Below are 17,776 nucleotides of genomic sequence, written 5' to 3' on the forward strand. Positions count from 1 at the left end.
CACCTTGTGATCACAGTGGAGGAGGTCCCTTGTGAGACAGGTAGGGCAGATGAGTCATTGTGACACTCTCTAGTGGACACATCTTGTAGTCAATAGTTAGCCAATTTCAAAAAGGCTATTTGACTACAAAACTCTATAAATAAATGAGCCTGTTTCTCTTTAAAAAATCACAAGGGAAAAAGGATAAGAAAAATCCTATATATTAAAAGAGACTTAAGAAACACTGCAACCAGTTACAAAGTATAGATCTTGAATTTATACTTTGACTCCTGATTTGAACAAACTGGAAAAAAATGAGACAATCAAGGAAATGTGTACTCTGGATGTTTAATTCTATTAAGGAAGTTTTACTTTTACATGTGAAAATGGCATTGTGGTTATATTTTTAAAATATTCTTATTTTTCAGAGATGCATTCTTAAACATTTATATGAAAAGATATAATAACTGGGGTGTGCTTCCAAATATGTGGCAGGAGGGTAATAGGCAGGGGTATAGATGAAACCAGACTGACTGTGAGTTGATAAATGTAGCTTGGTGATGAGTGTATAGGTTCATTATACTATTCTGTCCATTGCATATATTTCAAATTTTCCAATATAAAAAGTCTTGTTTTATTTTTTTAAAAGACTTTTTGAAATCATAACATTGATTTGAAAGAAATGTTATTTGTCCAATAAAATATTTAGAATTCTTATAAAAAACATTACAGTATTTGTGTAGGTGAGTGAAATGCTAGATTTTTTTGATGACTGATATTTTGCCTGCATGATTTCCAGTGTTTTATTAGGGAGGGGCTGCTTTCTTCATTGTATTCTCATCTTTCGGAATAGACAAATCCACATATTCATAGTTAAGCATTCATCAGACCAAGAATATGCCTTCCTAGGGATAACTGCTGTTCATCATCACTATATGATGGAGAAAGCGAGTGGGGGGAAGGAAGATCTTCCTGGTAGGCAGCAGCAAACTTCCATTGCAGGTAAGGTAAAGACTGCAAGGAATCCAAAGGCAGGGTTTGTCCTGAGGTTTCCTGGTTTACACAGCTTGTCCTGGGGTTAATTATCCTGCCTACCCATACAGTTCTCCAAGAACACTTCACGGTGGGTATCTCTTACTTAGTTATGGATGTCACTTCTCTTTCCAGGTGAAAGCCACTACAGAGCAGTGAAAACTTAGGAGTTCCCTTTCAGGCTGTTGTAGTCCTAAATGGTACCTGTGATTTGGAGAGGACTCAAGAGTACTTCGTTTTTAGTGCTTTTGATGTGGCTGTGGCTTCTCTCCAGTTTCCAGGCAGGCTTGCAATGAGATGTGTATCCACATGGGTGGTCTGGTACAAAGTACAGCCATGGGAGTGGCCAAAAGAATTTCATAAGGCTGAGCAAACAGCCTTGTCAGGCCTTTCTCTGTAATTCCTTTGGTGTCCTGTTTCCCTGGCTGGAATTAATGTGTTGATATGGAGTCCTGTCTTGGCCTGGAAGTCTGGTGAGGCCCATGGTCCTTTAGATCATAGTTTGCATGTCCATCACAGTAACTGGAAATGGCTCAGTTATTTAAAGCTCTCTTGTTGCAAAGTTGACTTGCTTTGCTGTCTATTTGTCAGAGTTTTAGGGGCGATGCAAAATACGTTGAAATTTGATGTTTACGTTTATATATACATTTTGGAAAATCTGTCCTATAAAAGGTACCTGTACTTTTTATTAAAGGTAGTAGTATTTGCTCTCCTGCAGGGGATGCCTTGAGCTATTGAGAATAGCTTTCTTGCTGCCTAACAAACACCCCCAAACTTAGTGGTCAAAACAATAATATATTATTCTCAGGACTCAGTGGGTCAGGAATTAAGTTCAGGCTTGGCAAGGTGGTGCTTCTATTCCACATGGCAAAGGCTGGGTCACTCAGGTGCATTCAGCTGGCAGCTCGGCAGCTGTAGGAGCCTCAGTGCTCCTCCACACAGTCTTTTCCCCCAACATGGCTACCTTAGGTTTCCTCACAGGGATGGTGGTCTCAGGTGAGTCTCATTCATACATGCTGGATGGCTTGTAAGAGGACATCAAACCAGTTCTGTTAAAGGATAGGCCCAGTGACACTTCTGCCATATTCTTTTGGCCAAAGCAAGTCTCAAGGTCAGGCCAGATCCAAGAGGTGAGGAAGTAGACTTTACCTCTTGACAGAGAAATGGCATGTGTGTACAGCAAGGGAAGGAATGGATGAAAGCTGTGTTTGGAGACAATCTACCACAGTCACTCCTCTGGCCACAACAATTCACATCTCTCCCATGTGTAAAATAGAATCACACCCTCCCCCAAAAGTCTTATTCCATTAAGGCTTTGGTCTGAAGTCTAGGCTCGTGTCGTCTAAATCGGGTCTAGCTGTGAAGGAATCTCCCCAGGTGCAGTTCTTCAGATGCAGAGGGCTGTGAACAAGGACAATGGTCTTCCCTTCACACATGCAACATACAGTGGTGAGGTGGGGCTAAGAGAACATCAGACACTGTCCTTCACAAAGCTGGGGACCAGCACACAGCAGTTGCTGGTTCATGCTTATCCTGAAATCCATGTCTCATAGGTACATGTCTCCAGTTCCTCCAGCACACACACACTCTCTCTATAGAGAGAGAAAGAGACAGAGACAGAAAAACAGAAACAAGGGAGATATATATATACAGGGGCATGTGTATATATATGTGTGTGTGTGTGTATTATATAGAGAGAGATGTATATGTGTGTGTGTGTATACTATGTGTGTGTATATATATATATATATGGAGAGAGAGAGAGATTATTATGAGGAAAATTGGCTCATGGGATTATGGTGGCTGAGAACTCTCATAATCTGTCATCTGGAGACCCTGGAGGCTCAGGAAAGCTGAGGGTGTAATTCAGTCAGAGTCCCAACTGCCTGAGAACCTGGGGAGCTGATGGTGTAAATCCTACTCCAGGGATAGAAGAGATGAGATATTCTAGCAGTTCAAGCAGTGAGGCCAGAAAAAAGGGGTGAATTTGTCCTCCCTCTGCCTTTTGTTCTATTTAGGCCCTCAATGTATTGGATGTTGCCCACCCAAATTGGGAGGTGGGTAATCTACTTCAAGCCCACCAATTCAAATGCTAATCTCATCCAGACACACTCAGGAACAATGTTTAATCTGGGCACCCTGTGGATCACCAAGCTGACACATAAAATTAGCCATTCCATATGATATGGATGTACCACAGCTTATTTAACCATTCATCTATTGAAAGCCACTTGGGTAGTTTCCAATTGAGGGCTATTGTGGATAAAGTTGCTGTGAACATTCATGGGCATGCTTCTGTGTGAAAATAAATTCTCATTTCTCTGAGATAAATATCCAAGAGTGAAATTGTTGGGTCGTAGTTAAATCCATTTTTGGTTTTAAAAGAAACCACCTGGCTCTTTTTCTGAGCAGCTGCACCATTTTACATTCTCCCCAGCAAAGTATCAGTGATCCAGTTTCTTTGCATCCTCACCAGCACTTATTAAGTTTTAGCCATTCTTAATATTTTGACAATCAAAGTTCCCCCATAAATTTCCAAAGTGTTCTCTAGGTAGCATTGCTTCCAATGAGAATAGCTAGATCACTGGCTCTCAAACTAGACCTTCCACTGGGATTGCCTGGGGAATTTATGCCTGGGTCCCTCCCTCAGAAACTCTAACCATGAGGAATTTTTAAAGTTTCCCAACTGATTTCAACATACAGACAAATTCATGAAACACTGATGCCATTCTCGTAACTCAGTCATTTTAGTCCTCAAGTTTCAAGATCCTGTGAATGAGATAAATTCAAGGATTGAGATAATTGTCTCTTGAATAAAGTAAGATTTAAAAGCCAGAGGTGCACGATATTCCCAGCAGAATGTCAGTCGAGATCAAAGTGGGAAGTAAAAATAACTGTGGCCCAACAAGCCATGTTATAAGAAGAAACTTTTAAAATAGACACATGAAAGACTAAAACCCAAACCAAATTACATAAAACACAGTACAAATGCCTGGGACACATTTCAATTCCTAAAATTGTGGTGTAGTGGGAGAAAGAGAAGAGGTTTTGGAGTTGGAAGTCCTGGTTTTTCCACTTAAAACCTGTGAGATCATGGATGAGTCACTTGGTCTCTCTAAACTTTATTTTACTCATCCCTGAAATCTGTAACAAAGGTTACTTTAAAGGCTTTTTGCAAAGATTAACTATGTTGATATGTGCTGTAGTTTTAATCATAACACACTGAAATTATGATATATTTATTTTTGATAATAAAATTGGAAATATCTGCTATCTGGGCAGCATCTGACACACCTCAACCGATTACTGAGCATCTCTGATGTAGTATTTGCTATACAATATTAATTTTCTTTTTATAATTTCTTAGTTTTTGTATTTTTACTATGGAAATCTCAAACATACACAAAAGTTGAAAGAATAACGTAATTTAATGCTTCTCAAGCATTAGTGTTCCTATGATTCACCTGGGGAGCTAGTTAAATTGCAATTTTGACTCATGGGTCTGGGGTGGGGCCTGCATTTTTAAAAAGCTTCCCTGTGACAGATATGTTGCTGATCACAAATACCATGTTTTGGCTGCCCTAACAAAATACCATAGACTGGGTGGCTTAAACAACAGACATTTATTTCTCACAGTTCTGGAGGCTAGGAAGTCTGAGATCAGGGTGCCAGCATAGTTAAGTTCTGGTGAAGGCCCGCTTCCTGGTTTGCAAATGACACCCTCTTTCTACACACTTACATGGCAGAGACAGGGAGATCTGGTCTCTTCCTGGTCTTACAAGGGCACTAATCCCATCATGGGCTCCACCTTCAAGATCTCATCTATATCTAATGACCTCCCCAAAGTCCCCTGCGTAATACCATCACACTGGGGGTTAGGGCTTCAACACAGGCGTTAGAGAGACACATACAGTCCATAACACAAGGATATAATGAACCTCCAAGTACCACTACTCAACTTCAACAATAATTAACTCATGGCCAATTTTGTTTTCACCTCCTCATCCATCTCCTCCTCTCCTTGCTCCCTGCAGATTATTCTGAAGTAAATATCAGACATCTTACCATTACACCTCTACTTCAATATGTATTTTTGTTTTAAAAGTTATTAAAGTACATCCTCTGGAAAAATATAACCATCAGATCAACACTCTCTCAATTTAACAGTGATTCCTTAATGTCATCCAAAAATCCAGTTAGCATTCATATTCTCCTGAGTGCTTTTTCATTGTGATGTCAATTTGTATCTCCAGTCTTTTTTTTTTTTTTTTAGTTTTTTAACCTAAAGATTCCTCTTCCAGCCTTTCTCCGCCCCCCCCCCCCTTTTTCTCTTTAAAAAGAAAGCAAGGTATTTGTTTCGTAGAGATTTCCATACTCTGGTTTTGCTGCTTTGCATCCTCATGTGGTTGTTTAACTTGGCTTTTTCTTTCCTGTATTTTCTGTAAATTGGTTGTTAGATCCAGAGCCTTAATTGCATTCAGGTTTGCTTTTTTGGCAAGGCTACTTCAAAAATGGTGCTGTGTACTTTATCGGGAGGCCCATAATGTTCAGTTGTCTTTCTGTCCATAACCTTTTAAAAGGAGTCAGCTCTCCCAACAATGAAACCCATGGTTGGGGTATGCTGCCACCAGGTGGTAATGGCACGCATAGCCACAGGTTCAGGCAGTAAAACAAGAAACACTTTTTGGGAGATTCTGGCAGGGGAGAATTCTACCACTGAACCACCAATGTCCAGCACTGTGGGAGATTCTGGAAGGTGGGGTTTATCTTCCTTATTGAACCTACATTAAATCATCATGATTTTTAAACATAGTAGTTAGAAAAATTTTGGGGGAGTAGGTAATTAGGTTTGTATGTATGTATGTATGTATGTACGTATGTATGTATTTATTTAAATGGAGGTACTGGGGATTGAACCCAGGACCTCACGCGTAAGCATGCGCTCTACCACTTGAGTTAACCCCTGACATTCTAAACATGATTCTTTAAAGATACTTTTAAAATAAACTAATGTTATGTCTTCATAGCACATTTATAGCATGTAATAATAGCTACAATTTATTTAGCCCAAGAACCTTATATTCATGATCTCATTTAATTCTCACAACCCCAGGAATATTAAATAACAGTATCCAAGGTAAAACAGTTGTGAGACTGGGATTTAATATCTACACTTGTTCTCTTAACCAATTCTTTGCCTCCTACATTCCCTTTTGGTTTGTGTTGGAGTCACCTGTACTTGCTGTCCTCTCCCCCCATCGCGGGCTCACGGCTGTGCTGACTTTGTCCTGTTTCCTTCCATCCCCGTATCCATTCTAAACCCATCCCTGCCCTGGGAAGCTGGCTTCCATGAATTCTATCACCAGACTGCCTTACCTGCTGGTTTCCAATAGCTTCCAGTAGAATTCAGACCAATTTATCCTTCGTGCTTCTCCCTGCTTGGCTGTGTTTCCCTGTGCTGTTTCCCTCAACTGCAACTGCTCTGCCAGGCATCCTCTCCTCCTGGCTTTTCACCCAGCTTCAGTTAATACAATTTTCTTCTCTTGCCTCAGCTCCCAGCTATTCTATTCCCTGGGAGTCTCAACATCCCCTTCAGGACTCTTACTCCACCTACCTCAGTGAAGAATATCTTCATTAAGATGCCTCTTAAGGCAGGGAGGGTATAGCTCAGTGGTAGAGTGCCTGCTCAGCATGCACAAGGTCTTCAATTAATTATCCCCTCCCCCAAAAGGTGCCTCTTAAAACCCCCAGCACGTGTTTCCTGCTGGGATTCTCTCATACTGTTCACTCACGTCCTTACCTTTCACTTTTTCCTCAGTTCACTTCAGTGAGGCAAGCCCTGAAGCGCTTCACTGAAAGGTTATCACCGGTTTCCACCTTCACTAGAGAATGGTTAACTCTCAGTTCTCCTCCATAACTTCCTGGCAGCTTTTGACGCACTCCTAGAAGCACTACCTCCCCAGGCTTCCCAGTGACCATGTGCTCGTCCTTATACCTTCTCAGCCACTTCTTCTCTTCCTGGCCACATCGTGGTGGCATGTCCCAGTGTTCAATTCAAAAACCTCTTCTCCATCTCTTCCTACTCACCTCATCTAGTCCTGGAGCCTGAACACCACCTCTACACAAATGACTCCCCAGTCTGTTTGTAGTCTCAGCCTATCTCCAGAGTTCGAGAATCACATATCTAGCTGCCTACTCGCCATTCCAAAATTAACAAGCCTCAGATAGAATGCTTGATCCCAGACCTCCTCCCACCTCTTCTTCTATATATAACCATCTCAATTGATGGCATCATGATTCACCAGTTGCCCAGCTCAAAAACCCTGGAGTTATCCTTGACTCTTCTCTTCTCACTCCCCGAGAAGGTTCTTCCTTCAAAATATATTCAATATTCCAACAACTTTTCACCATCCACTACTGTCACCCAAAGCCAAGCCACCACCAACCACTTGGACAGCAGTAGATTTCCTGACTTACTGCTTAAATTCTTCCCTCTTCCAGTTGATTCCCTACACATCTGCCTTCTGATCTTTAAAAAATGTAAACCAGATCTTGTCACTCCCCAAGTGTGACTTTATATCACACTTGGAATGAAGTCTGAAGTGCTTCTTTGGGCTGCAAGGCCTTATGCAATCTGCTGGATCCCCCTCTCCACCTTACTGCCAGCCCCTCTCCTTTGCTCCTTTTGCTCCAGCCACACGGACCTTTTTTTTTTTAAATGGAGATACTGGGGATCGAACCCAGGACCTCGTGCATGCTAAGCATGCACTCTACCACTGAGCTATACCCTCCCTGCAACACAGGCCTTCTTTGAATATGCCAAGCCTTGTCCTGCTCAGAGCCTGTCTCTGTTGTTCTGGAATGCCCTTTCCTATCTTCACATAGCTCTCTATTTCTCACCCCTCACACCTCTGCTCTCCTGTCACCTCCTCAGAGGGGCCTTTCTAGATGGCCTTATCAAAAACAGCAGCTCTCTGTTTTGCTATATACATTTATTTGTTTCACTGCTTCCATTCCACATAAAAGTGATATCATACAATACTGGTCTTTGTCTGACTTCTTTCACTAAGCATAATATTCTCTAGGTCCATCCATGTTGCTGCAAATGGCAGAATTTCATTTTTTTTAAATAGCTCACTATTTCCTAATGCTGACTATTTCCTAATTTTCCACTGTAAATATGTGTACCATATCTTCTTTATCCATTTATCTGTTGATAGACACTTGGGTTGCTTCCATAACTTGGCTACTATAAATAGTGCTGCTATATACAGCAAAATGGAAATAAACTCACAGATACAGAAAACAAACTAGTGATTATCAGTCAGGAGAGGGAAGGGGGAGGGGCAAGATAGGGATACAGGATTAAGAGATACAAACTACTATGTATAAAATAGATAAACAACAAGGATATATTGTATAGCACAAGGAATTATGGCCTTTACCTTATAATAACATTTAATGGAGTACATCTGTAAAAATACTGAATCACTATGTTGGACACCTGAAACTAATATTGTAAATCAACTATACCTCAATAAAAGTGAATAAATAAATCAAAATAGCAACTATCTCTCCACAACACTTTCTATCCCGATCCCTGCTTAGTTTTTTTTAGCAAGTGTCACAGTCTGAAATGAACATTTTTATATAGCCTATTATTTTTAGATCTAAAAAACAGCTTAAATATACATGCAATAACCTGCACACAATGTTTATAGCAGCTTTATTTGTAATAGTCCCAAACTGTGATCATCCCAGATGTCATTCAACAGGTGAATAGTTAAATAAACTGTGGTAAATCCAACCATGGAATGATATTCAGCAATAAAAAGGAATGCACTATTGATACATGCAACAACTTGGATGAATTTGTTTTGCAAAATGTTACCATTGGGGTGATGATATAATAAGAAATATATATTTGGTGTCTGCCCTCCCCACTCCCCCTTTCCTGGCACACAGCTCTTAAAACCTCTGTAATCTCCAGGACCAGATGGCTTCACTGAGGAATTCCACCAAACATACAAAGAACTTATACTGATCCTTCTCAAACTCTTCCAAAAGACTGAAGAGGACAGAATACTCCCAAACTCATTCTGTGAACAATATAACATTGATTAAGGAAATTAAAGATGATTTAAAGAAATGGGAAGATATCCCATGCTCTTGGATTGGAATAATTAATATTGTCAAAATGGCCATATTACCCAAAACAATCTATGGATTTAAGGCAATCCGTATCAAATTACCCACAACATTTTTCATAGAACTAGAACAAATAATCCTAAAATTTACATGGAATCACAAAGTACCCAGAATTACCAAAGCAATACTGAAGAAAAAGAATGAACGGGACTGGAGGAATAACCCTCCCAGACTTCAGACAATACTACAGAACTAGAGTAATAAAAACAGCATGGTATTGGCACAAAAACAGACATATGAATCAATAGAACAGAACAGAGAGCCCAGAAATAAATCCACACAGCTACAGTCAATTAATCTTTGACAAAGAAAACAAGAATATACAACGGAGAAAAGACAGTCTCTTCAGCAACTGGTATTGGGAAAGCTGGACAGCAACATGTAAATCAATGAAGTTAGAACACTTCTTCACATCATACACAAATATAAACTCAAAATGGATCAAAGACTTAAACATAAGACAAGACATGATAAACCTCCTAGAAGAGAACACAGGCAAAACATTCTATGACATAAATCTTAGCAATGCTCTTCTAGGGCAGTCTACCCAGGCAATAGAAACAAAAGCAAAAATAAACAAATGGAACATAATTAAACTTATAAGCTTTTGTACAGCAAAGGAAACCATAAATAAAACAAAAGAACAACCTACAGAATGGGAGAAAATATTTGCAAATGATGTGACTGACAAGGGCTTAATTTCCAGAATACATGAACAGCTCATACAACTCAATAACAAAAGACAAACCACCCAATCCAAAAATGGGCAGAAGACCTAAACAAACATTTCTCCGATGAAGACATACAAATGGCCAATAGGCACATGAAAAAATGTTCAATATCACTAATTATCAGAGAAATGCAAATCAAAACTACACTGAGGTATCACCTCACACCAGTCTGAATGGCCATCATGAAAAAGTCCACAAACAATAAATGCTGGAGAAGGTGTGGAGAAAAGGGAACCCTCCTACATTGTTGGTGGGAATGTAGTTTGGTGCAACCATTGTGGAAAACATAGAGATTTCTTAAAAAACTAAAAAGACTTACAATCCCACTCCTGGGCATATATCCAGAGGGAACTTTAATTCAAAAAGGTACAGGCATTTCAATGTTCAGAGCAGCACTATTTACAATAGCCAAGTCATGGAAACAACCTAAATGTCCATTGATAGATGACTGGATAAAGAAGTTGCAGTATATTTATAAAATGGAACACTACCCAGCCATAAAAAATAATAAAATAATGCCATTTGCAGCAACATGGATGGAACTGGAGATTGTCATTTTAAGTGAAGTAAGCCAGAAAAAGAAACCAAATACCATACGATATCGCTTATATGTGGAATCTGAAAAAAAGACAAATGAACTTATTTACAAAACAGAGATAGACTCACAGACATAGAAAATATACTTATGTTTACTGGGAGGAAGGAGGTGGAAAGGGATAAATCGGGAGTTTGAGATTTGCAGATACTAACTCTTACATATAAATTAGATAAACAACAAGTTTATACTGTATAGGACAGGGAACTATATTTAATATCTTGAAGTAACCTACAGTGAAAAAGAATATGAAAACGAATATACGTATGTACACGTATGACTGAAATATTATGCTGTACACCAGAAACTGACACGTTGTAAACTGATTATACTTCAATAAAAAAAAAAATAAACAACTAAACCTAATTACTCCCCACCTCCACCAAAAAACCCTTTAATGTCTGAAGCAGTGAGTATATTTTTGTATGTTAGTGAGATGACTAGTGGCTGGAGGCTCCTGGAAAGCCTCTAAGGATAGGGGCTGGTTTTTGCTAGGAAAACCAACCATGTGGTTACGGTGTTGGAAATTTTAGCCCCACTCCCCCAACATCCAGAAAGGAGAGGGGTTGGAGGTTGACTTAGTCATTAGTGGCCAAAAATTTAATCAATCATGCCCACATAGTGAAGCTTCTATGAAAAACCCTAACTGAAGTATTTGGAGAGGTTGCTGAACACATCAAGGTGCTGGGAGGGCGATGGTCCCGGAAAGGGCATGAAAGCTCTGCACCTCTTCCCATAAATCTTGCCCTATGCACCTCTTCTGTTTGGCTGTTCCTGTGTTGTATACTCTAATAATAAATTAGTAACGTACTAAGTAAACCATGTTCCAGAGTTGTGTGAGCTGCTCTATCAGATTATGGAACTTGAGGAGGAGATCATGGGAAACTTTGATTTATAGCTATTTGGTCAGAAGTACAGGAGGCCTAGACTCCAGATTGGGATCTGAAGTGGGGGCAGTTTTGTCGGAGTGAGTCCTTAACTGGTGGGGTCTAATGCTAACTTCAGGTAGAGAGTCAGAATTGAACTGCAGACACCCAGCTGGTGTCAGAAGTGTTTGGTCTAAGTAGTAGTACAGAAAAAAGTTGTTTTTTTTTTCCCCCCAGTTTAGAGAGAAACTGATACAAGAGATACCTGCATTATTTCTTACTACTGCATATGAATCTATATTATCTCAATGAAGATTTCAATTAAAAATACACACAATATAGTAGTATAGAAAGTAATAACTAAGTCTTTTCTCCATGCCTTATCCGAATTCCATTTTCTTGAGGGAATGTTGACACTATAATAAAGTATACCTTTCTAGACATTTTCCTATGCTTACATATTTCTCTAAGCAAAAATGGGGCTTGCTATTTGTTTATGTCAGTAGCTTATTTTGTTCACTTGAAAAACAAACATCTTTCCATGGCATTTAGGGTTGCCAGATATGGCAAATAAAAATACAAAATGATCAGTAAATTTGAATTTTGGATAAATAATGGATTTTTTTTTAGTATAAATATGTCCCTAGTATGTTGCCATTTTATCTGTCAACCCTAAAGGCAGAATACTTACCTAATTCTTTTGAAAAATGGGTTGCATGGTATTCCACTGTATAATATTTAGCCTTTGCCTATTGATGATGGTGCTTTTTAGATAAGAGTGTTCATCATCATTCTCATTAATTCATAAAGTCCCTTATATTTGAATGGTACCTTAAATTGTTCAAACTTCCCTTATATTTCATTCAGCTAACATTAACCGAGAACTATAGTGGAAAAATCCTGGTTTTTAGATTCCTGGCTCTTATTCTTACCAGATAGCTAAACTTCTTGAGCCTCAGTTTCCTCATCTGTAAAATGGGAGTAAGAATACCTACTCTTCAGGATTAAAAATAATGTGTATGCAACTCATAGTACAGTGTCTAGGAGAGAATAGCACTCAAGAGATAATTCATTGTTATTTACAGTAATGTCAAGATCCTGTGGTAGGCACTAAGGGATTAAACAGAATTAAGAAACATATTGCTGACATTTTTGGTTACTTTTAATTCTGAAATAATTTCAAACTTATTGGAAGTTTGCAAGAATAGAGCAGAACAAGGAACTCCCATGTACTCTTCACCCAGATTCACTTATTCTACATTTTGTCCTATCATCATCGTCAATCTTCCCTATCCCCACCGTGTTTTCCTAAGAACAAGGACATTCTTTTACGCAACCACAATTTAATTATCAAAATTAAAAAATTTAACAAACTCCCAAAGTCATTTTCAAATTCAAATTTCTGAAGTATTTTTTTTCCCTGAAGTATTTTTAACAGGTGTTTTGGAGCTATCTCCTTTTCTAGCAAGACTATGGCCAAAAACTTAATTTTGTGTGGCTTCCCATTTTATCTTGGCTTGCATATAAGAATCAAGGCATGGTTTGCAGCCTGAGGTGTGCTAATCTGGACGGCCTCGGAAAGGAAATAGCATCGCTATGAATGAACTGAAGACTGCTTCCTGTCCCCATGATGACTCAGCCTCACACAGCACTGACAGACACTCAGGCATTCATTCCACCACCAGAGAAGCACATCTCTCACCCTGCCTTGCCAGGCCCGGATACTGCTATGCTGGCAGAGTGGCTGCTTGAACTTTCTCTGAAACGCATCTCCTCATCTCCCTTTCCTGGTCAGCACCCCTCCCAACCCCAGCCCAGCACACAAGGCCCTTCACAAAGGGCTCCCTGCTTACTGGCTCTTCCTTCCTACCACACCTTGTCTCCTGTGCTCCACCCAACATACCTTTCTCCCAGGAGACTTGTGTTTTCTTGTCTCTGTGCTTCTGCACAGAGCTTCCCCTGTCTGGGGAATGCTCTTCCCTTGTCAAATTTTCCCTTTTTTTTCAAGGCCTAACTCCAGTACAAAATACTTCAATCCCCCGGTCAGAAATAATTGTTCCCCTCTCTGAGCTCCAACCTGCATGGCTGAGTGCACTTTGTTTAGTGCTTCCATTTGGTCCTTTATCAGACTTGGTTGTCTGTGGATCTGGCTCTTGCGTCTTTGAGCTTCCTTGGCCAGAAGCCACATCTCTTCTCTTCCTTTCTCTGGCATTGCCCTGAATGGGGTGAGCCATAGTGTAGACACCAGTAACTGATGAGAAAATGAACAGCACAAATTACCCTGTGTGAGAGGGGCAGACATGAGATGATGCATGTAAGTGCACATTAATTGTTCAAAAAACCTGTAGTCAGTTTTTATCATTGTTGCTAATGCTGCTATTATTGGTAGAGATGTTACATCTCAAATGGCTTGACCCACCCAGGTAATGACTCAAGAAACAGGGAGCAGCAGAATCATATCCAATCTCCTTATTGTCCATTTGAGGAAATAGGTCCACAGAGGGTCAGGCACTTCTTTCAGGTCAGTCCTCACAGCTCAGATCCCTGCCTCCTTGTATCGGACAGTTTTGTCTTGCAGCATAATTACTCTCCTTAATTCAGTAATATTCAAACTCTTTTGAATATGTACACTCAACATAATTTTGAAAAATTTTAAGTAGATATCTAAATTCTGTCATAATTTAAAAAAGTACAACCTCTTTTATTTATATAGAATTCTAAATTAAAAAATGTTATTTTGCTTAGTATTCTTAACCATGTGAGGCAGACAGGATAGATTATATTAGCCCCCTTTTACAGGCAAGAGTGTAAACAATCTCATATTTAGTTTAAGACAGATCTGGGATATAAACCCTAGGCTTCCACACTCACAACTTCTCTTTTCTCATGACTTTTTTTTTTGGTGGGGAGAAGGTAATTAGATATATTTATTTGTTTTTTCACTCGAGATACTGGGGATTGAACCCAGAATCTCATCCAAGCTAGGCAAGCACTCCTACCACTAAGCTATACCCTCCCCCACTCATGACTTTTTGATACATCATTTTGAAGTAATCTGATTTCACAGTGCTTTACAGTATAAGAGTAACATCTGTAACATCTAATTCTGGCAGGTTAACTCTTGAACCAACTAACTTAATTACCTTATAATCTGGCACATTTTAAGGCATTAATACCTCCAACTCAGTCTCACAGCTATGTTTGAGTGGCCCGTGAACCCAAACTACAGCAGAGCTGATCTTAAAGGATCAGGGGACGCAATATTTAAGCATGTTTCCAGTTCTTAGGCTGGGCCTGGCACACCCTCATCAACTGCTCAGATGGCATGTTGAGGCCACTAAGTAAGTGACAGGAGCAGAGGGAAGCCCATTTAGGGGTGGACACTGGTGACAAACAGAAGCAAGATCAGACCTCCACTTTTTAGATCTAAGCCCTACTGCTGGTCCACATCATAACCTGCAGGGTAGGAGGCAATACTTCTGGAGTCTAGAATATAGAAGGAAAGGGTCCAATTAACCTGCTTGCCTGGGGCCTAAAAGACCAAATAGCACTAATTTCATTTATGCCAAGTCAAGAAAATGGTTCATTCTTTCCTGATTTGGGTTTTAGGAAGAGAACTGATCATCAGGGAAACCAGAAAATTCCATCTCGAAGCTCAGCAGAAATAAATGGCAGGCATTTCCCTGATGGCAGAGGGACTAAGCAATCTACTGCTGTGTTCTTAATAGGAAACACCCATTTGGCTTAAGGGAAAAAACTACCTTGGCAACTTTTAGACTTCCCCAGGAGATGGAACCAGACCAAGGTCAGGGCCTGGGTGACCAATCCTGATAGTGAAGAACTTCTTCACAAAAGGGTCTCTGGGTAGGGTCTACAAACACCCTAAACTTCCAAGAAAAAAACTGGAGTTTCTTCATGTTTCCCTGGGGAAAGGGGCCTTCCCTTCTCATAGATCCAAGAAAAGGTTAAAATCCTTAGCTAGAGAAAAGTACTAAGTCAGTTGCAGGCAAGGATAAGGAAACCACCAGATACACCCAGAGTCAGCCAAGTCTGAGAACTCACAAAGCTGTCACTGAAGTTAGAACACAGACTCACAGCAGAGACATCTGAGTATTGCTTTTTGTGCTCTTCTTTCTTATTGTATTTCAAATTCTTTCCCAAACAAGGCCCTCGGAACTCCCAGATTCAAGTATGCCCCTGGGGTTGGTCCACTGCTGTCTTGTATTCATGCTTGGGTATTCATTCACCAACATTAAACCCGAGGATAGAAGATGTGACAAAGCAGGACTCCCTTCTCCCTGGCACAAGTCCTTTGCTGGTTTCAGAGGTGGATGGGGCCAATGTGGAAAACACACAGGAACTCATCCTTGGAACTGGGGTGGGATGAAAGGTGTCTGCCATGAACCATCTTTTCCATGAAACTTGCCTTCCAGTTTGAAGATACAGCAGAAAATAAACTACTTTGAAGATACTGGGTAACAATTCCAAAAACAAAAAAACACATGCATCCAATGCACTGTGATTTCATATATTCTGGGTTTAGTTCAGCTGGTGAGTGAGCTGTGTGACGCGTTCACCTTGATAGCCAGATGAAGCCACTTCCCCGAGGAAGCCCACTCTATTGTTGACAGTGTGACAGGCCAAGGAGTGTTGGAAAGGGCACAAGAACCCTGAGATCACCTGAAAATTCTTGGCCGGGAAGGAAATTTCATGAATGTGGTCTTCCAAGCAAATGACACCAAACTTCCCCGGGTGCTGCTCAATCACTGTGTTGCCTGTTAGAGGGATGATTTTATTCTTGACCTTGGCTTGTCCATGTTTCAAGATGACTTCTCCAACAGACTTCAGATTTGGAAATTCCCAGGTCACAGAAGTTTCCACCGTAGGAAATATTTTTTATGGTTTGAAGAGTTACTTTCGCAAAGACACTGTTTGGCCAACTGATGTCCTTCAAAGTCCAACTACCCACATTCCTAGGCTCTCAGATGGCTGACATTCTTTACTGGGCGTGTTTCCCTTAACAAACTAACAGCCCTAGGTAATGCTTAATCTCACAATAGCTCAGGCTAGCTTGTTTCAGCCCACTTTATAAGAGTCAAACCCCACTGCCCTAAACAGCTGACCTCAGCTACACCCAGTCAGAGACTTGTGCACCAGGCACCTTGTGCCCCGACCTTATAAAAGGCCCCAATAACCAGCCCTAGGAGCTCACACAGGCACCCCTCGCCTGTGTGTCCCACTATTGCCTACAACAGTGTACCCTAATAAACTCCTTTCTATTCTTATACTTAATCTCTGGTATTCTTTTACCAACCCGCATGTCACTGGCTCACCAACCGGCCACCCCGTTGTCTTACAATAGACACCACTAAAAATCTCATTCAAGCGAGTCTTGTAACAGTCCTCTGCACCAGTAAACTCACCCCATTAATCCTCTGGATGCATACAACAAAGGCCAGGGAATGTTTATCTAGCACTTCCAAGCCGCGAGGTTTCACTAGCAGTCGTCTGAGGCACACCCTGTCCCGTAGTTGCCGCCAGGAATCATTTAAGACCCATTCTAGTCGCTCAAACTTGAGCTTTTCCTTTCCTCTGCTCCTTCTTTTGCAAAAAGCTCCTGCTTTGCCTGGGAGACTCTGAGGGTCTGATAAAACTTCCTCTCCTTCAGGAAGTTTTCTGGAACCAAAGGGAGGCTTTCTCTTGCTGTCCCTCCGCCATCTTTCCAACGCTGCGACTACAGCTCATGCGCAGCCCCACTGCGTGGAGAAGAAGGGAACCGCTCTATGTCTGCTCGACCATAGAGACGGCTACTCTAGCTCCTAATGGGGGGCCCTGGCTGGGCCACGCCATTTTAGCAGCGGTGAATCGCTGAGGTCTTAATAATCCTGATTCCTGACCAAAGTTGCACGAAGTTTCCTTGGCACCGCTTCCAAACTTTTTAGAGCCGTGCCATCTTCAAAAGCCAGCCCTTTTCAACTGTTTGAAGTTGGGTTATAAACATCGATCATAATTTTGAATAGTTACAAAGGTTGTAAGTTTTGAATTATTGTAAACTTTGGGGCGGGAGGTAATTCGGTTTGTTTGTTTGTTTGTCTGTTTGTTTGTTTAAATGTAGGTACTGAATATTGAACTCAGGACCGCATGCATGCTGCGCATGCACTCTACCACTGAGTTATATCTTCCCCCCTTATTGTAGATATATATTTTAAACCTGATTATTGTAAACCTCTGAAAGTAAAGCTATAACTGCTTTAAAGATAGCCAGTGGATTGGAAATACTGGAATGATTTGATACCCACTATCACTCAATTAAAAAATACACGAGCAAAATACACGGTATCTTTTTTAACTTGCTCGTTTTCCTT

The 17,776-nt window shown here is 40.5% G+C and overlaps 1 pseudogene; it reads right to left on the reverse strand.

Moving 5' to 3' along the window:
• Nucleotides 1–14,042: 14,042 nt before the first annotated feature.
• Nucleotides 14,043–17,129, reverse strand: LOC105102319 (large ribosomal subunit protein uL30-like; annotated as a pseudogene).
• Nucleotides 17,130–17,776: the final 647 nt, after the last annotated feature.

This window comes from Camelus dromedarius, chromosome 10 (assembly GCF_036321535.1).
Source record: "Camelus dromedarius isolate mCamDro1 chromosome 10, mCamDro1.pat, whole genome shotgun sequence".
Lineage (NCBI taxonomy): Eukaryota > Metazoa > Chordata > Mammalia > Artiodactyla > Camelidae > Camelus > Camelus dromedarius.